Source organism: Eublepharis macularius, chromosome 1 (genome assembly GCF_028583425.1).
Source record: "Eublepharis macularius isolate TG4126 chromosome 1, MPM_Emac_v1.0, whole genome shotgun sequence".
Lineage (NCBI taxonomy): Eukaryota > Metazoa > Chordata > Lepidosauria > Squamata > Eublepharidae > Eublepharis > Eublepharis macularius.
In genome coordinates this window covers 222,123,489-222,149,889 of record NC_072790.1, presented here as the reverse complement: position 1 = coordinate 222,149,889, position 26,401 = coordinate 222,123,489, and the positions used below count along the sequence as shown (strand labels likewise).

Here is a 26,401-nt window from a genome sequence, read left to right as displayed (position 1 = left end):
GGGCTCTAGAAAGGGGAGGGTGGGCAGGCAGGCATTGCCTCTTCCTCTGTGACTGATCCCAGACGGGTGAAGGGGGGCAGTCATTGCCACCTGCTCCGCTTCTGATCCCAGCTGGGTGAAGGGGGACCGGGCATTGCCACCTGCTCCACTCTGTCCTGATCTGGGCTGGGTGAAGGTTGGGGGGGGGAGCATTACCACCTGCTCTGGGCGTGATCTGGGTTGGGTGAAGAGGGGGTGGGCTTTGCCTCCTGCTCTGCTCCTGATCCTAGCTGGGTGATGGTGGGGAGTGGGCATCACCACTTGCTCCACTCCTGATCCCAGCTGGGTGAAGGTCTGGAGCAGGCATCGCCACCTGCTCCGCTCCTTATCCCAGCTGGGTGAAGGTGGGGGGCGGGCATTGCCAACTGCTCCATTCCTGGACTTAGTTGGCCGTAATATTGTATTTATTGGATGGTAGATATTTTGTGTGTCTTTTAGATATTTATTGTAAATGTATTTATACTGTATTTATATGTACTTAACATGTAGTACTTTGCACTTATTTAATTATAAAAAAACAATTTTGAGAATTGTGTTATAGTAGCCACTCCCAGCTGTGGGTTTCCACTATTTGTTTTTGGCCGCTCCTGATCCCAGCTGGGTGAAGGCAGCGGGTGGACATAGCCACCTGCTCCACTCCTGATCCCAGCTGGGTGTAGGGGGAGCTGGCATTGCCACCTGCTCCGCTGCTGATTCCAGCTGGTTGATGGTGAGAGGCGGGCATTGCCTCCTGCTCTGCTCCTGATCCCAGCTGGGTGAAGGTGGGGGGTGGGCATTGCCACCATCCCATTTGGGCTCTCCTTTTTTTTATGCAAGCCATTCCCCAAAGCTAATGTTTGTCCACATGAGCCCAGGTTGTCTTTGCGGAGAACTTGTGAAGGAAGTGACATTTAGATTGACCCTCAGCCTTACTCCAGTACTTTAACCACTGCAGTACACTGACAATAAAACTGGAGTCTGTGTAAAGTGTTGTCAAGTTGTAGCCTGCTTATGGCAGGCCCATAGCGTTTTCAAAGCAAGAGGAGAACAGAAGTGGTTTGCGGTTGTCTGCCTCTGCATAGCCGCCCTGGATTTCTTTGGCAGTCTTCCATCCAAGTACTAACCAAAGCTGACCCTGCTTGGCTTCCAAGGTCTGGTACACAGATTGAGCTAGTCTAGGCCAGGCTATAAAACCTGACAAGTGAGTAAATATAGCAAACAAAAGGATTAAAATTTAATAAAATAGCAGCTAAACAGACAAAAAGTTCTTAAACGCTGTTAAAAAAACAAAGATAACTTGCTTGGTACCTAAATATTAACAATGATGGTGCCATGAGAACATGTCTAGAAAGGTCCCTGCACCAGAAAGAAGGCCTTAGGTCTGTACACCCACCCACCCCATCACCTCTGGAGGTTCTGAGAAAGGCCTCAGGTAACAATGTTACCTGACAGACGTGTCTGTGTTGCACAGATGGAGGGCAGTTGTGATAAAAGCAAAGACACTGTGAGAAAATTATTAGAAAAGGGATCAAAACAACAGCACATTAAAATACCACAGCTGATGGCTGCCTTCAGAATACTATGAAGTTGTAGTACCCTTGAGCAGATGATTCCGAAAGCTTGACCCCGTCACCACCAAAAGAGGAGTGCCTTTCCCTTTAGCTTTTCCCCAGCACCTGCATTTCAGAGGCATACTTCTTCAGAAGCCCACTGGCACATTAAAAACTAACCATATTTATTTCAATATAAGTTTTTATGTGTCACAGCTCATTTCTGCAGATATGTGTCATGCATATCTGAAGAAGTGACAACAACGAAAGGGAAGCTCCCGGAACAGCACGGGAAAAAACACAAACCGGAGAGCAATGAAAATCATAATATATATAGAATTATTTAATTAAAGTGCAAAGGTGCAAAATTGTGCAAGATGCTATGCAAGATTCATTCAGTTATACTAGATAATTCACAAAATTTACTCCAAACCAGGGAAGTCTGTCGCAAAAAACAGTCACTGATTCATATAAATACACAATCAAGAATGGAGAGTGCACAATCAGGGGAAAGGCAGTCCATGTGTCCAGAAATGGAATTAAGACAAAACTAGCCACTATCTGAAGAAGTGAGCTGTGGCTCATGAAAGCTGATATTGAAATAAATATGGCTAGTCTGAAGTACCACTGAAGGTTTCTTGTATTTTGCTATGACAGACTAATGCGGCTGGCTACTGCTTTGCAATCATACGGCTCCTAAATAGGGGCTTCCATTGTGCTTATCCCTGTTAACTATCGCCGATGGACGAGTTCACCATGATTTTTTTCAAATCCCTTTTTTAAAAGGCCATCTAAACTAGTGGCTGTCACCAAATTCTTTGACAGTGGATTCTGGAAATTCATTATTATCGGAGAGAAGCCTGAATTAGCTGCACTGAACAAATGTGTGTGATCCCCAAGTCCTGAACAAATGGGCTTTAGAGTGTTGTGGAAACAAACCAATTTGTATGGCAAAACAGAGGTGTGTCTCCTGTTGGAAGAGGACAAAGAAAAAACATTACTGAAGGACAATGGAGGAGAGACCCATATGTGCCATGCTGAGTTCTGTGGAAGAAAGATGGGATTAATGTTAGAAAATTAAGTCAGTGGGTTTAGGAGGGTGTACCTCTACTTAAGATGGCACTGTGATAAGGACTTTCCCCAAGGAATTGCTCCCAAATCAGAGGAGAGGGTGATGGTGAAAAAAAGCCGCACAGATGAAACGGAACAACATTTTCCACCACACTTTGGTACAGGGAGGAGAATATCAAGTGTGGGGAGAAAAAAGCAAAACACGTGTGTACTACTTTGTGGAAAAAATAGTAGGCAGAAGACTGAAACTTTTAGATAGTACATTTTTGTTCAGCATCCATAAAGTGCTTCTAGGGTTTAATGCACTTCACATATGACCTGAATGACCCAAATCCCCTACTGCTCTTTTTAGCTGGCTCTACTGGTTCCTGAGCTCTGCCTGAAGTAGCTCCCATTTATCAGATGCAAAGTGCTACAGCATAACAGTGCAACCTAGAGGCATCTCAACCTCTTACCTAAAAAGATCTCTGGTGGCAGGGCTGAGAAGCACCAGAAGCCAGAAAACTTTTTGCATGGCGCTGTAAGGGATGGCATCTGAGACTTTCTGCATGCGAAACACGCACGTCACCATTGAGCTGTGTCCTCCCAGCTGAGCTGGCATAATCACTCTAGCTGCAGGCCTTGCTTCCACCAGAAGGCTGGGGAACGAGGGCTTTCCCAATATTGGCCAGAATGCTAATATCCATTATAAATGCCTCTCTTCTTTCAAATCCTCATAAAGGACCATCACATACTTGCATTGTGAGAGAGACATACACAGGCAGAGAGGCTGAAAGGTGATTTAAGCATCACAGGGGGAAACTTCCCAACTTGTCCTGGTTGTTCCAGTTTTCCATGCTGTAAATGAGCACTATAGTGACCTATATACTTTGCTGAATGCTAGTATAGGGTGGAGAATGCAACCAGCAAGGTGTTCTCAGAGATTCACCACCAGCCTCCCCTCGGGCTCTGGGGAGCTTGCAAGGAGTGACAGGGAGATGGATGACTCCTTTATTGGGCTCCTCTTTGGTGTATATTTCCCTTTGTAGCATCCAGACTGGCAACAGGATGATCAGTGACTCGGATGGTGTGACTCGGGCTATTCTTATGCTAGCCATTTCAGCGCCAGTCAGTTAAGAGAGCTGGTTTCCCGTCTCCTTAGTCTTTGCAAACATCCATGCAAACATTTTTTTTGTTTTGCCAAGGTCATTCCACACAAGCAGAGGTTTGCAATGAGTGTACTCTCAAGAGGGGCTGTTTCTGCACAGACAGTTTAGTCCACCCTGGCTGTCAAACCACAGCAGGGGTTTCAGAACATCCACCTGACATCTTTCTTCTCCCATTCCCCATCTGGCGTTCCCTCTCCTTGGCTCTGATGTTTGTGGAATGTGCTTCTCCGCTTCCTATCCAATTTTTAATCCATTGGAATACCTCCTCTCTCATCCCAAGTCTACCAACTTTACTCTGGAGTCAATACTTTTGGAAATCCATGTATATATATATATCTTATCCACATACATGTTGTTCCACCCTTGGAGAAAAATACGTTTCAGTAGCTGAATGGATGCCCAGAATAATCTCAACAACTTGTTCCAAATGAAAGTTAAATTTATTTCATGAGAAGGGCCTTGTGTAGCTCAGAAAGGAACTCATGACATGCCATCAGTAGTGACAAATAGGAGAATTTTGGTATGGCCATATGGGTTTCATGTAGCTGAGTCTATATCAGGGCTTTTTTTCTGGGAAAAGAGGTGGTGGAACTCAGCTCCCAGGACCGCAAAATGATGTCACTTGGGGGTCAGCTGGAACAAGGGGGGAGTTTTTAAAAGTTTAAATCGCCATCAGCGAAAATGGTCACATGGCTGGTGGCCCCGCCCTCGATCTCCAGACAGAGGGGAGTTTAGATTGCCCTCCAGCGGCGCGGAGGGCAATCTAAACTCCCCTCTGTCTGGAGATCAGGGGGCGGGGCCACCAGCCATGTGACCATTTTCAAGAGGTTCCGGAACTCCGTTCCACTGCGTTCCAGCTGAAAAAAAGCCCTGGTCTATATTATATGTATATTAAGTAGCCACACCCAAAAGACCCCTGAATATCTCAGACCTGGATTGCATGAGACTATCTAAACTTTCTGAAAGTATATTGGTGAGATTCTTAAATTGTATTTTATCTTTTAGATCTAAAACTAGATAAGAGATGGTGACATGTATGCCTGTTTGCTTCTGATATCTTTTACCAATGGAACTATATTTTATATCTTTGTATATTTGACTCAAGATTGATTCGATTGATTTTAAACAAAAGACTTAAAAGACAACATTGAGTGGTTATTGGCTGGGATACACCTGGAAACAAATTAACTTCTGATTTATTTTCAGTCAGACGACTGTAAGAAAGAGGCTGAGAAATATAACAGCCCTTTCAAAAGAATCCTATGATTTAGTGGTTAGAGCATTGCTTTGAAATAGACAAAGAGCCTCTTTTGTTTCCATTTTGAAAGGAATGCTCCCCACGCAGGTGAGGTAACAGACCCCTTTAGCATATATGTAAGTTCGGATTTTTGGTTCCAATATGCATCATCTTACCCCCCCACCCCCCGAACTTCCCTACATTGAATTTTATTCATCACGCTGGTACTCACTCATCCTGAAGCTCTTCAGAGTTGGCTGCAGTTTTCACTATCCTGAATAATTTTGGCCACTGCACTTCTCACCCCCAGTTCCAGATCACTTATGAACAAATTAAATAGCACTTGCCCCAATACTGATCCTTGTGGGACTCCACTGCTTGCTTACTTCCATTGCAAGAACAGTCCATTTATTCTTACTCTCTGCTTCCTGTCATTTAACCAATTTTTAATCCATATTTATTTATTGCACTTCTAGACTGCCCTCCCTGTCAGACAGGCTCAGGGCGGTGTGACAACACACAATTTGCAACATACAGTCTAAAAACAGTAAAAACATTATAAATAAACATTAAAACACTATTCCATACAATAAAAATTTCTCAATTGGCAGATATAGATAATAAAATACAGCATTTTAGGCGCAGGGTTTGGCTCTTACATCATGCCCTGCATCACACATGCCCTGCATCCTACATGGGTGGTGGACGGTCTTCAGTGGTATGGCTGGTGAGAGGCAAATGCCTGGCAGAACATCTCCGTCCTGCAGGCTTGGCGGAAAGGTAACAAATCCCGCCGAGCCCTAGCCCTGGCTCTGGTAGAGGCCAGACGGACCTCCCTGGGGCCATCAGCAGCTGTTTATTAGCTGATCGAAGCAACCTCCAGGGAACATAAACATAAGAGAACCCATCCTTTTATCCTATGATACTAAACTTACTCAGGTGTCTTTGGAAAGGTAACTTATCAAAAGCCTTTTGAAAGTCCAAGTAGATAATGTCTGCTAGGTTGTTGTTATCTATATGCCTGTTTGCTTTCTCAGAGAACTCCAAAAGGTTGGTGAGGCAGGACTTCCCTTTCAGAAGCCATGCCGATTTTTCCTCAGCGGGCTTTGTTCCTATATGTGCTAATAATTCCATCTTTGTTTACAGTTTTTACTAATTTGCCTGAGACAGACATTAAGCTAACTGGCCTGTACTTTCCTGGTTCCCCACTGGACCCCTTTTTATAATTGGTGTAACGTTTGCTATTCTCCAGTCTTCTGGTATAGTGGCTGATTTTTAGTGACAAGCTACATATATGGATTAATAGGTCAACGGTCTTTCCCAAGCCTATTTTGCTGCAAAGTTTTGGGAAAGATCACAGCAAAGCCTGGCTGGCTTGTGGATGGGAAAGTTTGAATTCCTCTGATCCCACTCACCCAACAACCATTTTTCCTGCCTCTATTCTGGTAATAGTCATGTCCTCCTTTCACCACAGGAGATGCATTTTTATATCATTATAACATTATGTGTCTATCAGCTTCTCTGAATTCCATTTTTCATTTTTTAAAAAAAAGTAAGTCTGTAACCCCATTTGTTGTGAAATTATGCTTTTCCCCATATATCTCTGCAATGAAAAGGGCTAGAGACTTTTTTTTTACAAAAAATGAAAGCTTGGAATTCAGAGGATCTGATACACAGACTGTTATAATGTTATAATAATACTCAATTACTGTTTTTTTTAAAAAAATGGAAAAGTCCCAGTGTTGTGGTAGGAGCGGCCACTACTAGGGGACTTATGCAGAGAAACTATGGGGAAACCTCCCATGTGGAAGCCCCATTGCTGCAGCACTGTATCAGCAGCTGCAGCAGCAACGAGGAAACTACACAAGTCTGCTCCCACGTGGAAATCTCCCTTGCAGATGAGTTTAGTAATTTAGCTAAACAGCATGCAGAAGGCAAAGCAGAAAATTTGGAAGGTCTGATAAAGTCCCCAAACCAGCCAGGATTAACCTGATATGTTATAACCAAAGTTGTATAAAATCTAAGTAAACTTTATTTACATAACAGTTTAGTGGAATGCAACAAATAAGAAAGTAACAATAAACTATGAGTACTATGTTAGGAATCTTGTTAAGAACGTATTTGTATCACAGATATATTACATAAATTTAACTATCATGGTATCCCCAAAGAATGTTGGGAACTTTAGTTTGGCATGGTTGCTGACAGGGCTTTTTTTCTGGGAAAAGAGGTGGTAGAACTCAGGACTGCACAATGACATCACTTGGGGGTCAGCTGGAACAAGGGGGAAGTTTTTAAAAGTTTAAATCACCCTTGGTGAAAATGGTCACATGGCTGGTGGCCCCGCCCCCTGATCTCCAGACAGAGGGGTGTTTAGATTGCCCTCCACGCTGCTGGAGATCTGGGGGCGGGGCCACCAGCCATGTGACCATTTTCAAGCGCTGCCGGAACTCCGTTCCACTGCGTTCCAGCTGAAAAAAAGCCCTGGTTGCTGATGATTCTCTGTTAGAGATGCCCTAGCACCTCAGTGTGTTTGTTATGAGGAAATCACTGATTTTTTAAAAATCAGTTCATTGAACCCCCGTCTGGAAATGTGACTGTCCAAACTAGTGAGGTAAGCCTTCCTTGGCCATGTTCCCCTGGCAAGGAAAGCTGGCCATGGCCCTGATCTAATCATGTGCAGAGCACATTTTTCTCACCACTATGTAAGTACAAAGTAGCCACTGATTATTTAGGTTTGGAAAGCCAGGTGCATTTCGATGGTGAGCTGTAAGGGCTTGTTGGGAGCAGGCACCGTTATTATTATTTATTTACTTCATTTATATCTCACTTTTCCCCAATGCAGATCCAAAGTGGCTTACATCTCTTCTCCATTTTATCCTCACAACAACCCTGTGAAGTAGGTGAGACTGAAAGTATGTGATTAGCCCAAGGTCACCCAGCAAGTTTTCATGGCAGACTAGGGATTTGAACCTGAGACTCCTAGATCCTAGTCCAATGCTCTAACCACTACACAACACTTGTTCCCATCATAATTCAGTGCCCTCAAACAATAAGAATTTTAATCCTATTTTCTTTGCTATTTTAAATATAATATTGTAATAATAATAATGATTAAGTGATTATCAGTCATAGGGCTGCCAACAGACCTGAAAAAAAAAGTCCTGTCCCTTGAAAAGAGGCTTAGTGGGATGTTATTTAACCACTGGTGTTATTTACCTCCACGCCATGAAAAGTTTCACCTGCCCATGTCTGCACACACTGTTCAAGGGACAGGCTGTTTTTCCCCCAGGCTGTTTTTCACCCTATGCACAATCCGTGTAATATGTAGCCACAAGGTGGCAGCACAGGCTTGTCAATTTACAATTGGTAGGGGTTTTACGGGGGATTTTGGAATTAGTGTCACTTGATTGTTGTTTCGTTCTTTAACGGGAATCAGTCCAGTCTTTGCTATGTCTCTGTCTCCTTGCACATTTATTTACTTTGTGTTCCTGTTTATCTGATTGAGCTACAGCCTGCTTTTAAAAGTAAGTTCACACTGCTTTCTTGGTAAGGAGAAATCTGACTCTCCATCTCCTGTGCTCCAGAACTGTTCCGTGTGCATGCTTCACTTTCTGTTTTAATTTTCTAGCAGAAGAAGTGGTGATATTAATAGACACAGACCTTTACTGAAAAGCTCCTTGATGTCCCAGGGGTGGGGGGAGAGAGCTGCAGATCCAGCATCTTCTTCCCTCGGGGTGATGGGGGCTGGTTTTCTCCAGAGGGCTGTGATGGGGAAACAGAAACTGTCGTTGCTTGGGACTTTCTGCAATTTGAAGACTGGTCATTCTGAAAGCGAGAACGATTCAACAAAACCATGTGCCACGTGTGGCTTGATTTGCTGGTTTCCTTTATCTGAGAGCTGCAGTTCATGGTAGGGGGGTGGGAATTGTGCTGAGTCCACGGTCTCCATTCAGAGCAGATGTCTCAATCAAGTTTGAGACCACAAAACTTCCAAGTAACAGCCTCCATTGTCCCTTCACAGCTCTTTGGAGATACATAAACATTCAGTTTGGGGCTGCAGACATCAAACTCTACCCTGTATCCTCTAGACAGGATTACCGGTTGTTGAGATCAAAGACTCTGGTCTGTGAGTAGAGCTTGAGGTCTAGAGTGGAGAGTCTGACTTTCATTGTTGGTCTTGAATCTAGTGCAGAAAGCTGTCTACTTTTACCTAAGGTGTATTTGGACCTGTTACTTGATTTTCTGGCAGCAGACCCCAAAGCAGGTTTTTTGTTTGTTTGTTCGGTCCATTGGCAACCTTTCTGTGAGCTGCTTAGTGCATGCCCTGCTTAGTGCATACCTCCCTGTGCCTGTCTTGTGCAAGGGATGCATGTGCATGGGAGGAAGAGGAGTTATGGTGGATCCTCTGACTGCATGCCTGCATTTATTAAAAGAAGCACCGCTAAGAATGGGCAATCTCTGTGCTTTTTTTTTTATTTCCCCAAATGTATCTAATTTGGGGCATTGTCAGAAGATATGTTTCAGAATTGATGTTGACATACTGGTGTTAAATGTGTGAGCGAAGGTATCATACAGAGTTCTTCATCTGGCAAAGAATTCAGTGTAACTTGAAAGCTTGGAAGATTCTTATTCTAGACAAAGCTAGCATCACATAAAAGATATCCTATTAGTGCCTCGGCCTCTCTCCTGAAATAGCTTTGCAATAAAAAAAAAAGTTGTACTGAACCAAGAGAATCATTTCTGTGTTTTGTTCCTGCTTCCTGGGTGGTAGAGATGACGGAAGTCCCTGCTTGCAGAATATGTATGGTTGAGTTTCAGACACACTCTCCTCCTTTCTGAGCTCTTTAAGGAAGTGGGCAGCCCGAAATAGGGGAGTGGTTACATAAAAATAATTATGAGGGGGAGAGAGGGAAGAAAAACCACCTCCCAACCGAATCATTCCTCCCACTCAGTTCTGGCATTTGCTTAGGCAGGCAGCTCAAAGTTCTGCTCACCTGCTCTTCTAACAGGGGGGAGGAAACGCACGCTCAGAGGGGGAAGGAAGAGCAGACTTGCTCAAAGGAACCTGCTTGGCTCAATCTCAGGTGAGTCTCTCTGACCCTCACAGACAAGGAGGGGGGGGAAAGGTGGATGTTTCTTGTCAGGGCAGGTTTCCTGCCTGCTCAGAGGAATGTTACAGCTCTCGCAGAGGTCTGACACACACAGCTCACAGGCAGAGAGAACTGCAGGCAAAACCAGGAAGTAGGCGAGGGGAGATTTCATCGACGGGGCCTGCATGGAATGGGGTCTCTTTGGAAGTGACCTCTTGCCCGTTTTCTGCCTCGTGGCCTGGTTCCAGCAGCAGAAGGGGGACTTCTGTGTGGCTCTTTCGGTCCCTTCTGAACAGCCTTTGGCTTCAAAGGTAGGGACAGGAGGGTTGCTGGCAAGCTGGTGGTGGTTCCTGGGTGGCTCTTTGCCTTCCAGATGTGACAGACCCGGGGGAATGTGGGTTGGACTTGCAGACCAAGCTTGGCTCTTGAGGCAAAGGCAAGGTTTATTACATGGAATGTGTAGAAACCGGAAAACATGAAACTCATGGCCCAGGGGTGTATATTTTAGAGTTTGGTCTGAAGTCTCATGTTTTGAGTGTCGGCCTGCTCAAGGTTGTCAGCTGGGCTCAAATGCTCTCTGAAGATCCCAGCAGCTTCTTGAGGTGCATCAGCCTTGCCACAAACATTCGAGAGCTGGGTCAATATTTGCACAGAAGAGGCAGCGCCTGGTGCTTATTTATGTGATTTCAGGTCAGGGACCACAAAAAGACGTACATGTGTGAAAATCTAAAGTTCCTCATTTAAAAACAATCTGAATTCCCCCGCTACAGGAAAGGGTGCTGAATCATGTGCTGTATCGAACTTGGAGTCTTTGCGTCTGGTTGTTCAGTGACAGTTGTTTAAAATGGTTTTTCAAGCTGGCAAAATCTGGGAATTTTCTGGCCAGGGCACTGGCAGAATGTAGTGACCAGAAACAACCGGCGGCAATTCCACTGTTGCTGTCTCTGATTTGCAGCTTTGTGCTAGGTTTGCCAGAAATTGGCTGGCATGAGAGAAGGAGGGGAGACCCTGCTGGACTTTTGTGGATCAGGCCCTAACAATGCAGTCCTAAGCAGAGTTACACCCTTCTAAGCCCATTGAAAACAGTGGGCTTGAAGAGCGATACTTAGGATAGCACTGTAAATATATCATGTTTTCTAGCATTAGAATAAATAACGTTATTCAAAACCTGCAAAGCATCTTAAGGCCCCTTTTTTTTGTGTGTGACACTTACCTAGGCTAGAGCCCCCCACTTTGTAAGATGCATTTGATGAAGTGGGCTCTGATCCACGAAAGCACGTCTGCTATAATAACGTTACCAATCTTAAAGGCGCCACAATGCAGCAGTATTGCAGCAAGAAGTGACAAAACACAAATGTCACAAGCATTTGCTTTGTCTTCATTGCACGCTTTGTGTCTGGTATTTGGATGGAGGTGTTTCTTTTTTCTGCAGGCATTAAAAATATAATTCTATTGACTTTGGGGGCAGACTGGGAAGCCTGGATTCGAGCCATATACCAAGAGAGGTGAATTTGCACATTTTTTAAAAATCCCATATTTTCCTATGGGGGCTAATATAATGCCAAAGAGGATTGTTTACTTAAATTAGCACCTGCACCTTAAAGTTTGAACAACACTAGTTTCTCTTGATTGTTGCACATACTGGGAAAGAAGGACCAAGACTTTATAATTTGGGGGTATGCAGGGCTTTTTTTCTGGGAAAAGAGGTGATGGAACTCAGTGGGTTGCCCTCAGAGAAAATGGTCACATGGCTGGTGGTCCCGGCCCCTGATCTCCAAACAGAGGGGAGTTTAGATTGACGCGGAGGGCAATCTAAATTCCTCTTTGTCTGGAGATCAGGGGGCAGGGCCATCAGCCATGTGACCATTTTCAAGAGGTTCCGGAACTCCATTCCACCGCGTTCCCCCTGAAAAAAAGCCCTGGGGTATGTAAGTGGAGAGTGGGGCAGTCCTTGATTTCTAAAGAATATTAAATACACGGGCTTAAACCCACCTAATCCTGTTCTTGTCTGTCTGTGAAACCATTTCTCCTATTCCCAGGTGCAGGAGGTGGGCTAGCCGTTCTCCAGTGTTCGAGGAAAGGCACCCTGTAGGTGGACTTTATTTTTTCTATTACACATCCAGTGCAGAGTGCCCACTTTGAAAATAAGTTCCAGAGTTCATCTCTGCTTAAGCCTGCTTCAAGTGGGGACGAACTGGGTATTGTGGGGACTGGGAAAATTCTCCCCTTTCCCTGTGTTTGCTTTCTGTGATTCTTTCATAGAAAAGCTGAGATAGGTATGCAGTCCAGGAATTTTGGCTATGTTGTATTTCGGGGTGGGGAGAGGAAAGGACGCCAGGCTTTATTTCCGGCTTAAGCATCTCGTATGTAAATCTCAGCGCAAAAAAGCTTTTTCTGGCTTATCTTCATATTTGTGCAAAAGAGCTGTCAACCTGCTTCATTCTTCTTCCCCCCAAAAGGAATTCTATTCTTTGCAAATGCTCAGTGCTACTTTACATTTGGGAAACTGTGTGGGTGTTCAGTATATTTGGGTATGGAAGGGAAGGAGTTGCGACTACTGATCCTGAGCACTGATTGCAAGCCCATAGAGTTTACCCCCTCCCCCCCCCCACTCCAAGCCACAGCTTAGAAGCAGCAGCCGCCTCCTCCTCCTCCTCCTCCTCCTCCTCCTCCTCCTTGGGCCTTGGCTGGTGACTTTTTGTAACCTCTCAGGAAACAGGCATGTTGTAGGGGGTCAGGCAATCTGTACATATTTTCTTCAGCTCTCATATCCAACAGGGCATGGGGAGGGTACAGCAAAGAGAATCAAAATGTTCAATCTGAAGAAAAGGCTACAAATTTGCAGCAAAGAAAAAAATGATGTAAAGTATGCACATTTGCATATATTTGCATTTATATACATTTGCTTGCCTGTAAAGCCTCAAAGCCCTGGTGCAGATGTATGTATCTCACCCCTCCCCCTTCCCCAACACTAGCAAATCAAGGAACTCTAGAACCTCAAGCAGGGCATGAAGACAATGGCCATCCCCTGGTAGTTCTCTCTCAACATCTGACACTTGATGATATATTACCTTTGAACATGGAGGTTCTAAAAAGCTAATGCTTAATAGCCTCTTATACTTCTCCATACATTTGTCTAATGCTTCATTCAGTCCACCATTGGCCATCACCAGGACTTGTGGCAGTGACAGGAGTAACAGGAGAGAGAAATGGCCAGGTGATGTGTTTCTAAAGAACGGAAGGTGTGAGATGAGGGTGCATGGGAGTGAAACCTTCCTATAACAACCATAAATATGTGATACCTGCAAGGAAGCAATAACCCTATGTGAACTAAAGTGTCTGGCAACATCTGGCTTCTGGCTGACACCAGGAGGCCTATGCACCTATCAGGTTATCTTGTTTTTAAAGTCATTTAGATGTCACGACTTCCCTTAAAGAATCCTGGGAGCTGTAGTTTAATGTGAGTGATGAGGTTTCTTGCTGAAAAATTCCAGATCGCTCCCATACCGACCTTCAACACCCAAACTACAATTTCCAGAGCTGCAGTCCTAAACCTGTCTTTGAAAACACTGAGACTTGCTTAGTTGTGACATAATGGCTTAATTTGGTGTTTGAAAATGATAATTGGAAATCCAGAGGTGGGGGGATTGCGTCAAATTATTTAAACATCTCAAACAAACTGCAGTTTATTTTGGACAAGCAGAAATTTGGTTTATTGTGCAGATCTCTGAGATCAACAATTTCTTGGTTTAGCAAGTCTTTGAAATGCATTTTGTGACTTTTGAATGATGGCGCCTTACCAATTGGGTTGTTTCTTTCTCAGTAAAAAGATTCTAAATCATGATGTAGTTGTTACAACAAACTGGGGGAAATCTGCCTAATTCCTTCCTAAACCGGAAGATTAGTCACCTCTCCAAATACAAGAAGGGGAGGCTTGTGGGCCTCCAAATGTAGAGGTGCAGAAAGTTTTGTTACAGGAATAAATAAAATGTTAAGCATGATGTTTCAGCATCTTTTCACATGTGCTGCCTGCGTGTATTGTGACAGGGAGATAGAGGCACATTCTGTGAGTGTTGATTCTATAGACTTTGCATAACGGGATGAAAAATGAATGCTTGGAGAGTATATGTGTGTGGGGGGGTACGTATGGAGTGGCACAATTTGCAACTGTAGAAATATTTGACATGAAATATACACACTATCTTTGTAGTGCTTACTTAGGAGTCAATGTGGTGTAAGGGTTAGAGTTTTCTGCAAGGACTGGAGAAACCCTGTTTAAAATGCTCACTGAAGGTTTAACTCCATGTTTAAAAAGTCAATTCAACATAAGGACTTGCAGTCAGATGTGAGTTACAAGTCCCTGCTGGGAATTCATTTTCCAGGTGCGCACAGGGTCAATTTGGATGGAGATCATGGCGCATGGGAAGAGAGTGCTTAAGCCTTCCCACCATGGTATTCTCCTCCCAAGATCTGAAATGGACAAGGGCGGGCAGGCTCTTTGCTCCCTAGCTTAAAGTGGTTCCTCATAAATCTTGCTTTCTCATGCAAGTGTAAACCTAAAGAATGTTCACAGACATCACAAATTCCTTTCCTCTGCTTTCTTTTCCACCTAACCTGAATCACATATTCACAAATAGCACAAGAAAGGCTCAGTGGGGATTTAAGATACCTATGTGGAAAATGGTATGAATGTTTATATGGGAGGGAGGGCAGGAGAGGGGGAGATTTCACCTGTCTCTGTAGCTGTACTTCGAACAGAAGCTTAGCAGGTGGCTTCTGTGTATGAAGTGTATGAAGATCAAGGTTACCTCACCTACTAATTGCCACAGATCAGGCCTAAAGGCACAAGAACAGAGGGCCACAACAAATTTGGCATCCTGCTGCTTCCTCAAACAGCCACCTTTGGAAGCCAGCCACACACACTGTGCTGCTCATACCGGCCCACGCTGTTCATCTGAACATACAATCCTGTCTTGCACTTAATCCTCCCATTGGTTCATCTAGTCTGGTGTGCAAATCAAGGAACTCTAGAACCTTACGAGCAGGGCATGAAGACAATGACCATCCCCTGACACTTATTGATATATTGCCTTTGAACATGGAGGTTCTAAATGCGTAGAGAAGAGAGCAGCAGGTCTTCAAGGCTTTAGTGCATGGCTCTTTCCTCCTCCTGAAGTCCCCCCCACCACATCTCTGTTTCTTTCTTTACTTTATAGTGCACCTTTCTCACTCAGGCTCGGGGTGGATTACAAAGTTAGAAAAACAATGTAATGGAGGGGAGGAGTAGAAGACATACCATAAATAAGACAACAAGTGGATTGTTGTTGGGGGTTTTCCGGGCTGTATTGCCGTGGTCTTGGCATTGTAGTTCCTGACGTTTCGCCAGCAGCTGTGGCTGGCATCTTCAGAGGTGTAGCACCAAAAGACAGAGATCTCTCAGTGTCACAGTGTGGAAAAGATGTAGGTCATTTGTATCTACTCAGGAGGGGTGGGGTTGAGCTGAGTCATTCTGTAAGAGTTTCCCAGGGTGTGGAATGCTAATGGCGGGAGGCTTCACTGTGTCCTGAGGCGGTTCTTTTGCATATGGATTGGTGCTTGATGTGCTAATCTTCTCTGCAGGGCTATTGTCGGGTGTGGAGTGTTTTGTTGGCCTGGTGTTTTTCAGAACTGGAGCCCATGCTCTGTTCATTCTTAAGGTTTCTTCTTTCCTGTTGAAGTTTTGCTTATGCTTGTGAATTTCAATGGCTTCCCTGTGCAGTCTGACAAAGTAGTTGGAAGTGTTGTCCAGTATTTTGGTGTCCTGGAATAAGATACTGTGCCCTGTTTGAGTTAGGCTATGTTCAGCCACTGCTGATTTTTCAGGCTGTCCAAGTCTGCAGTGTCTTTCATGTTCTTTTATTCTTGTCTGGATGCTACGCTTTGTGGTCCCGATGTAAACTTGTCCACAGCTGCAGGGTATACGGTATACTCCTGCAGAGGTGAGGGGATCTCTGCTGTCTTTTGCTGATCGTAGCATCTGTTGTATTTTTCGGGTGGGTCTGAATACTGCTTGAAGGTTATGCTTTTTCATAAGCTTTCCCATCTGATCAGTAATTCCTTTGATGTATGGCAAAAACACTTTTCCTGTGGGAGACTGTTTTTCTTTGGTTGTTTGATTCATCCTGGGTTTGATTGCTCTTCGGATTTCATTTCTGGAGTAGCCATTTGCCTGAAGTGCGTGGTTTAGATGATTAATTTCCTCATTGAGAAAGCGCGGCTCACATATCCGTCTTGCACGATCCACTAATGTTTTCATTATGCCTCTTTTCTGTCGGGGGTGGTGATTGGAGTTTTTGTGTAAGTACCGATCAGTGTGAGTTGGTTTCCTGTAGACCTTGTGACCTAACTGAAAGTTTGCTTTGCGGATGACCAAGGTATCCAGGAATGAGAGTTTTCCCTCACTTTCTTTCTCCATTGTGAATTGTATGTTCAGGTGGATGTTGTTGAGATGATTCAAAAACTCCATCAATTCTTCCTCCCCATGGCTCCAAATGATGAATGTATCATCCACAAACCGGAACCATACACTGGGTTTGTGGGGTGCTGATTCTAGAGCTGTTTTTTCAAAATGTTCCATGTAGAAGTTTGCTATAACTGGGCTGAGTGGGCTCCCCATGGCCACCCCATCCATCTGTTCATAGAATTCGTTGTCCCATTGGAAGTAACTGGTTGTCAGACAATGATGGAATAAGGCTGTTACATCCTCTGGGAAAATCCGATTAATCAGTGCAATAGTGTCTTTTACTGGAACCTTGGTAAACAGGGATACAACATCAAAACTGACAAGTATGTCTTGTGGATTGAGTTTCAGAGAACTGATTTTGTTGATGAAATCTGCTGAATCTTTGATGTAAGACGAGGTTTTCCCGATGTGGTCCTGCAGGAGATCTGCCAGATGTCTAGCTAATTCATATGTCGGTGAACCAATGGCACTCACAATGGGTCGGAGTGGGACTGAATCTTTATGTATTTTGGGGAGTCCATATAGTCTAGGTGGCTGTGCTTCTGTCTTGCATAGTTTGCTGTGCGTGTCGGGATGTAGTGAGGAATTCTTGATCAGCGCATTTGTTAGCCTGGTGATTTTGCAAGTGGGATCTCGTTTTAGTTTTTTGTAGGTGGAGGGGTCCACAAAGCGTAGCATCCAGACAAGAATAAAAGAACATGAAAGACACTGCAGACTTGGACAGCCTGAAAAATCAGCAGTGGCTGAACATAGCCTAACTCAAACAGGGCACAGTATCTTATTCCAGGACACCAAAATACTGGACAACACTTCCAACTACTTTGTCAGACTGCACAGGGAAGCCATTGAAATTCACAAGCATAAGCAAAACTTCAACAGGAAAGAAGAAACCTTAAGAATGAACAGAGCATGGGCTCCAGTTCTGAAAAACACCAGGCCAACAAAACACTCCACACCCGACAATAGCCCTGCAGAGAAGATTAGCACATCAAGCACCAATCCATATGCAAAAGAACCGCCTCAGGACACAGTGAAGCCTCCCGCCATTAGCATTCCACACCCTGGGAAACTCTTACAGAATGACTCAGCTCAACCCCACCCCTCCTGAGTAGATACAAATGACCTACATCTTTTCCACACTGTGACACTGAGAGATCTCTGTCTTTTGGTGCTACACCTCTGAAGATGCCAGCCACAGCTGCTGGCGAAACGTCAGGAACTACAATGCCAAGACCACGGCAATACAGCCCGGAAAACCCCCAACAACCATCGTTCTCCGGCCGTGAAAGCCTTCGACAATACAACAAGTGGATTACTAAAATGAGAAAAGATAATCCGTAAAAACATGCAATAAGCTATGCAGTAACCTCCAGTCCCAGTCCCTTTATAAAAGCCCCCCTTCCCCAAACAATTCCATTTTACACATTCAGTAGAATAGCAGACGAGTGGGAGCTTTCCTGACCTCCCAAGGCAGGATCCTTAGAACAAGAGTGAGACATCCCAGAGATGCCTTGGGAGGCTCCATCCTCATGAGAATGCAGTTCTGTTCTTGGAATCTTGGGCTGATTTCATCTCTATGCAACGTTCTAGCAGAACAGCTGCTGTTGGTGAACACTGTGTTCTCTCCCTTCTCTTTCTTCCTGGAGAAAAAGACACTCCTACCTCTTCCTTTCTTTTCCATCCTAGCCACCCTTGGTCGTAATTGCCAGAGCTTGTGAATGGAGGACACCGTGGGGGTGGGGTACAGGGCTGGAACTCATCCCTTCGTCAACTTTGGGAGAGGATGCTGTTTGGAGGCTGATCTCTGCAGACACATTTCCTCTTTTGGTGACATCGATTAACACAATGAACCAAACATTGACCATCCACAATAGAATTCTGGATCCAGTGGCATCTTTGGGACCAGCGTTTGTTCACAGTCCATTGTTCCTTCCTGGTCTGCTGACGTTTGACACTGCCTTTGCTCCTATGCCTTTTGATGAGCATCTCAATGATGGCAACTTAGCTGGTGAAGCTTTTTGAAGGAACTAACTCTACCAGCTAAATTTCTGATGTTATAGGGACCAATAAAAAAAAGAGATGGTAATAGTAAATGCAATAGGGCTGTACTGTAACACAATGGTTCAGAAAGTTGCTTGGGTAAAAGGCCAGGAACTTTGGACTATTCTACTGTATATAGTTTGTACAGTGTCTGTGGCTGAAAGTAGAATCCTACTATGTAAGTTTTGCATCATTTAACATGTCGTATTAATATTTATGCATTGCTTCAGCTCTGTTTCAGATTTTCTGCTTAGTTCTAGATTTCTACAGTTCAAAACCTATTGCTTTATTTATTGGATTCGTTGTATTGATTTATTCTGTGCAGTCCACCTTGAGTCCCAGTGAGAAAGGCAGACTTTAAATAATGTAGATGGTTGTGGAGAGTGCCTTCAAGTCATAGCTGACTTATGGTGACCCCTGCTGGGGTTTTCATGGCAAGAGACTAACAGAAGTGGTTTGCCATTACCTGTGATTGCCACGCTGGTCTTTGTTGGAGGTCTCCCATCCAATTACTAACCAAGGTTGACCCTGCTTAGCTTCTGAGATCAGATGAGATCAGGCTCATCTGAGCTATCCATGTCAGGGCAAATAATGTAGATAAATAAGTACAAATAAACAGGAGCTCCTGTTGTAGTGGCTCAGTGAGAAGCACTTTGAATGGGGAGAAAAAATATTAAATTCATATGTAAACTGGCAGTGGAATCTTCAACCGCCTTTTCTTTTAAATGAAGATGCTAGGGATTGAACCTGGAACCTTCTGCATACAAAGCAGTTCTTTATCCCGGAGCCACAACCATTCCCCTCAATCTCCTGTCAATGGTCTCTTCACCCCCAAGCCCATAGTGTCTAGTTTGCCTTACTTTCTGTCTGGCATCATTGTCTGGAGTGTTCTGTGCCTCTTGTAGGACAGAGCAGACAATGGAGCAGAGCAAGGACAAGGAAATAGATAACATGATGACATCAGGCCATGGAATAAGATGACCTAGGGAAGGGGAAGGCCTGTTTATTTTTTTTTAAGAGGCAGCCCTGTGGCGTTTTGTAATGTCTAGTTCTGCCCTGAGTTGCCCTCGGAAGTTGAGGTGAGATCTTCCAGACTGCGTGGTGCCAAGCGTGCAATGCAACATAGACTGTTCTGGGTAACTTCACAGCTTCCAAGCCAGCCATCAATTGTCTGCTCACAGATCTGGAAGTTGCGCCCCAGCAACCTTGGAAATATTGCAAGATCTCTCTGGTCAAGGGTCTTTGTTCAGCGGTAGCACGTGTCTTGCATGCAGGAGGTCTCAGGTTCACACCATAGCCTATCCTCCCGAAAAGAACGCTGATAGAAGCTACTGGGAAAGACCTTTTCTGGAGGCATTGCGTATCTGCTACCAATTGCTGTAGACAATACTGGTCCCCACAATCTGCCTTATTATAAGACAACTAGACAGATTCATGTTTTCATTTGAGTCAGACACCTGAGCTTTCAAAACAGGAGCTGTCTCTCATTCATGGGGTTAAATTGACACGATGAGAGCTCCATGCAGAGGTTTAGCGTGTGGTGGGACCAGCGGTGTGATTGCTTCTCTGCATGACCAGCTTGCGACACAAACCACAAGTTCCTGAGGACTATTCCAGCATGCTTTCGCAAAATTCCACAACTGCATCCCCGATCGGTGAATTTATAAATAACTTGCTCTCCGGAGTTCATGTCTCTTGGTTGCATTGTGGAGCTTCCTTCTTCCTTGCAGCTGAGATGTCTGGTACCTTTCAGAACTGCAGGTTTCTTTGGGAAAGGACAAAGCTTCTTCCCTCCAACACGTTTGTGCTCACAGTAGGAACAGATGAGTGTACTGTACAAGAAAGAGCACCCTGAATTAACAACTGTGGGGCCTTATGAAACACAACCAGCAGCACTGCACTGACACGAGCAAAGGCCAATAGAGAATGTCCGTCTGACTAACTAATTTTAGCCTTAAAGAAGATGCAGTGAGACGGGGTAACTAGGAATCTCCACCTATGTATACTGGGATTGTTCCCTTAGAGGACTCTTAAACAAACAGGCAGATGTTCAACAGGAACTTTTTTTTATTAACAGAGGAATAAAAGGCAATCAAACAAGCACAAAACACACACAGCACACATACAAGGCTAACTAGGAGAAACTAGTTAGGGAGGGCGATAATTACCATTCCTGAAGATGGAGGGGTCCGTGGGAGCAGCAGCAAAATGACCAGTGTTTCACAGGGAGAAGGAGAAGGCTCAAGTAAACTTGAGGGTGTGTAGATGGGTCCCAGAACACACACACAGTGAGCACATGGCTGGCAAGCCCAATTATAGAGCAAAATGTGTCCTGGGACAAGGTTGATGTCTTGTTCCCCAAAGCAATAACTTGATAGCTTGAATGGAGGTTTGGACAATAAGCTAGGAGAAGCTTAATGGCTCTACCTGGGGTAGCCAAGAGGTGTGAATAGGGCTTGATCACCCAGGAATTGTTGGACGAGGAGAGCTATCAGGTGCCTGAATAGCTCTGATTAGGGAAGGTGGGCCAAGGAAGAGAATCAGGGTGTTGACGGGGTTAGCCAGGAGTTCTTGGGAGACCTCATTGTTCTTAGGAATGTATCACTCTTTGGTGGGGGGGGTATCAGCTAGCCAGCCACCTGATTCAGCTTCTGGTAGTGCCATGTGCTTATGGCATAAAAGGAAGGGGTTTATGAGATTACATTCATAAACTGCCCTTTTAGCATGGTAGGGGTCCGACTGCTAACAGAAAAGTGGGATCATAGGGCATCTATGCTGTTCATAGTTGTGGGGTCTGACTCATGACGTGGGCCAAACTACACAATACACTTTCCCCTATTACCTCCCCAGGTCTGGTTGACAGATGTGGTCTGGGAGTTCCCTTCTTGGCACTTGATTCCCAGGCACGTGGGACTCGATTCAGACTGGAACTGCAGTGCCTAGGGAGATGGGGCTTAAGACTTCCTCCCCAATACCATTTTCCTGTCCAGAAACTGCCCTAGGGAGTTACACTCTTTGCAATAGGGTCTTGTAGTAGTGCCTCATTAATGGCCCAAGCCCAGGCCTTTTCTGTTGCTGCTCTGTTGTTAAAGAATGGCCTCCCAGAAAGGGACCTATCTGGCAAAGAACTACTTAAAAGAGCTTAAGGATGCAGCTCGTACATAATGTTCACAAGAACAAGGGTTTCTGCCTTTCTGTCCTGGCACATCCCCTCCACCTCTAAAAGCAGCCTGACACACAGAAATTAAGCAGGTAAACTCTCTGTGCCAGAACAAACTTGAAGGCACTGGAACAGGGCTGTTGTATATGTGCAGATGACTAAAGTGGGGTCTGAACCAGCCATTCCCAGCTCTGCCATCAAACACCAGATGTTTCCCCTAAAGTGTGGATTCAACAAGCACATGTGTCATGCAGGTACAGTCATCAGGGTGTCAGGATTGGCTGTTGCTCACAATTCGGCTTCTGTTTGGGAACAAACCTCCGTCTGGCACTAAGTAATGTGTGAAACAGTTTTCGGCAACCATGTTAAGTATTCGTAGCACTGATTATAACTGCTGAAACAGGAAAAGGGGATCAGACTGGACGAGATGTTAGAATATTGGTGATTTTGTCTTTGTATTGCTAAATTGATCCCAGGGTGGGGGAGAAGGGAGGCTGCCCAAGGTTCATACTTCCCATCTAGTACAGCTATGCTCTTTAGTCACTGTGACAAGAGGACATGGAGAGGGCAGACGTTGATGAGAGAGCCGTAAGAATTCCCAAGAGATATTTCCAGTTCAATTACAACAAAATGCAAATGAAGTTTTTTAAAACCCTAGCCAGAATTTTTGGTTTGCTTTTGCTAAGGACCTCCTTTGCAGTCTTTAATTGACTTCTACGTTTGAGAGAGAGAGAGAGAGAGAGAGAGAGAGAGAGAATTGACTTCGTGAAGGCATCATTTAATTTAATTTAATTTATTATATTTATATTCCGCCCTCCCCGCTTTCGCAGGCTCAGGGCGGATAACAAATACAAACATCACCCAACCATTAAAAACATTTAAAAGCATTAAATAATACATTAAAAACATTTAAAAGCATTAAATATTACAGTTCATACTGCATAGTGGTTCATACATGCCTGTGTTTGCATAGGGGCGATGGTTTAACCCCCCCTCCACGGGGGGGGGCACCGCCCAGCGTCAGCCATATGCCTGGCGGAATAGCTCTGTCTTACAGGCCCGGCGAAATGCAAGCAAATCTTGCCGGGCCCTTGTCTCACAAGACAGAGCATTCCACCAGGCCGGGGCCAGGACTGAAAAGGCCCTGGCCCTGGTCGACGCCAGGCGGCCCTCCCTAGGGCCAGGGACACTTAAAAGATGTTTTCCACCAGAGCGGAGGGTCCTCTGGGGCTCATAAGGTGAGAGACGGTCCCTCAGATACATCGGTCCCAATCCTTTGTAGGTTAACACCAAAACCTTGAACCTGATTCGGTACTCCACTGGCAGCCAATGCAGCTGGCGTAGCACCGGTGTAATATGCTCCCACATCATGCAACTAAAAGTGATTGGCTACATGATACTGTGACATCATCTCACTAATTCCATGATTCCTGATTGCCTGGGACCACTAAAGCAGGAGAAATTTTAAAATAGGGCTCCAAAGCAGCTGCTGAAAAGGATAGTGAAGGTGTACCCCAGAGAGAGAAAGAGACAGAAGGAGTCTCTTTGAGGGTGGGTACATTTCAGAACTCTCAAAGGATCCCTTTAGCACTAAAATATGCTGCCCTGCAGCATAGCACAGCAAGGGGCTGTTTTAGTGTTTCTGGGGCCTTTGGCCAAAGTTCAGGTGGGGTTGTAGAATCACTGCCACCACCACCACCACCCCACACACACCAGCCTCCCTTGCAGCAGTCAAGCAAGGGGCAACCATTGCCCTATGTCAGGCAGGTTGGAGTTATCCCCAGAACCAGCTGCTGTAGCCTCAGATGGAGTGACACAAGAAGCTGCTCCTGCGTTAGCTACCTGATCTCTGGACCAGGCAGATATGAATGGCTGTGGCGTCAGCCTGCTTGTTCTCTCCCCCCATTGGGGTGGGTCCGTGGTCACTTATCATACCCCTCAATCCAGTAAGTGGGAAGCTGCCCCTGTTGTCCATTGGCTAAGTCCACCCATGAGCACGCCAGAAAAAGCAGTGCAACCACAAATTCCACCAGCTATATCAGCTTCCTGCCCACAAGAAAAAGTCCCAAAGAGAGTGAGGCTGGTAGGTTTTTCCACAGAGTAACCTCTATAATGAGGGCACCATCACTGAGAAAGTCCTGCTCATCTGGCAACAGGCCCCTGTGACTGTTCACTGGAATAGTTGGTCACAGAACCAACCAGAGACTGTTGCGCCAATTGGGAACAGTGGCCACTATGCTATTAAGTTCAGCATTCACGTCAATGGAAAGCTACCCCTAAAGTCCAAAACTGTAACATTTGATTTCAAAAGAGAGAACTTTACAAAAATGAGGGAGTCGTTAGAAGGAAGCTGAAAGGGAAACTCAAGGGAGTCAAATCCCTAGAGGTGAAAGGGGCAAACTATGGCCGTCGTCACACGGGCTTTTATTTAGCGCTAAAATGGCGCTATTTCCCAGCAAACACCCACCTTATTCCAACACTGTAGCGATTTTCTCTCTTCTGCTTTGTGCTTGATAGTTGCGCTATTTTGTGCTTCAGTGTGAATGCCTCAAATCGATGTATTTCGCCTTGCAACGTCCTATGCCCTCCCTTCAATCCCAGAATCCATTTCTTCCTGCGACTCCCCTTTTTTATTTTATTATGTCCTTATAACGCCATAACGACATAACACAATGCAAACTTTCTGCTGAAGTAAAAATGACTCAGTCGCCATGGCAGAGTCTTCAGCGATGGGGATCACGTCAGACAGGGAGTTTTCCGCGGGCAAAGGGCTATTTATATAATTTCAAAGTTGGAAAAACAAAAGGGTCATAATGTTTTGCTCTAACGGAATGTTTATATGCTGTTATTCCGTTATAGCAGAATTAAACGCCAGAATAATAAAAAAAGGGGGGGAGGAGCTGCTTCTGTGCGGTTAGAGAGAACAGAACAGAGTGCTTTGGTGTGGACAGCTGGTGGCGCGAAGAGCCGTTAGGTGACCCAAAGAAACGTTACTGTGTCGATAACAGGTAGGACGCTATATACTGTAAATTTAACGGAAGAGATGCCCGTGTGACGACGGCCTATGCTGGTTAAATGACTAAATTGAGGCTATCTTACTTTTGTCACATAATGAGACGCCAAGACTCACTGGAAAAGATAATAATGCTAGGAAAAGTTGAAAGTAGTAGAAAAAGAGGAAGACCCAGCATGAGATATATTGACTCAATAAAGGAAGCCTTCTGGTTGTTGTGGGTTTTCCGGGCTGTATTGCCGTGGTCTTGGCATTGTAGTTCCTGACATTTCGCCAGCAGCTGTGGCTGAGAGATCTCTGTCTTTTGGTGCTACACCTCTGAAGATGCCAGCCACAGCTGCTGGCGAAACGTCAGGAACTACAATGCCAAGACCACGGCAATACAGCCCGGAAAACCCACAACAACCATCGTTCTCCGGCCGTGAAAGCCTTCAACAATACAAGGAAGCCTTCTGTTTGCAACTGAACAAGGCAGTTAATGAGAGGACATTTTTGGAGGTTGTTAATTCACAGGGTCACCATAACTCAGAAGGGAATTGATGGCACATAACATATGCACATACTGGAGAATATTAAGAAAAGGGTTGCAAATAAAACAGCCAATATTATAATGCCTCTGTATAAATCTATGGCATGGCTTGTTTGGCATACAGTGTGCAGTTCTGGATGCTGTATCTCAAAAACACATTGCAGAACTGGAAAAAGTACAGATGAGGGCAACTGAGATGATTAGAGGGCTGGAGCACCTTTTCTATGAAGAAAGCTGAAGAGTAGGATTTTTTAGTTTGGAAAAGAGAAACTAAAGACCAAACTAAATATGACAGTGAACTTGTTGCTGCTATGGGTTTGCCAGCTGTTTTGGCACTTTAAAAGGTGCAGAGTCAGGGAGAAAGAGTTCTGCACCACGGGCCCAATTGGGCTCTTGTAGCTTTTTAAAATCACTTTAAAATAACAACTGAAAACCCATGATGGCCATGACTTTGTCCCGAAGGGAAGGGGCACGTCATTCACAGGGCAGGGAGAATGGACAGAGAGAACTTTTTCTCCCTTTCCCAAAATACCTGAACTTGGGGAGACCCAATGAATGAGCAGCAGATTTGGATGGGCAACAGGAAATACTTTTTTACACATCGAGTGATTAAGATGTGGAATTCCCCACCTGGGCCGTTTCCACACAGCTTAGCTTGTTGTGGAAAATAGCGAAATCTCGCACAAAATCACGTGAGAAGACGCTGTTATTTTGTCTTGTACGATAACAGCATCTTCTCGCGTGATAACAGCGTCTTCTCGCGAGATGTCGCTATTTTCCACAACAAGGTAAACTATGTGGAAACGGCCCAGAAGATGTAGTGATGGCCACAGGCACAGATGGCTTGAAAAGGGGATTAGACAGATTCATAGAGGATAGGCAAAGTTGCCAGGGCATTTTCCAGAGTGATGGTGGAGCTGCAGGGGGAGCTGAAGCCAATTCAGTAAAAATCACCATTTGCAGGTGATTTTTACTGAACTGAGCTTCAGTGCACCCCACAGCTCCTCCGTCTCCAGCACAACAGAGGAGCACAGGAGCAC

General features: G+C 44.9%; 1 protein-coding gene across 3 annotated transcripts in view; it reads left to right on the top strand.

Moving 5' to 3' along the window:
• Positions 1–9,987: 9,987 nt before the first annotated feature.
• PTK2B (protein tyrosine kinase 2 beta) overlaps positions 9,988–26,401 on the top strand; it is a 117,681-nt gene continuing 101,267 nt past the window's right edge. For all 3 annotated transcript variants that reach the window (XM_054988723.1, XM_054988715.1, XM_054988697.1), the window contains exon 1: positions 9,988–10,111. The gene's annotated coding sequence lies outside the window, so the exon portion shown is untranslated. The remainder of the gene's footprint in view (positions 10,112–26,401) is intronic.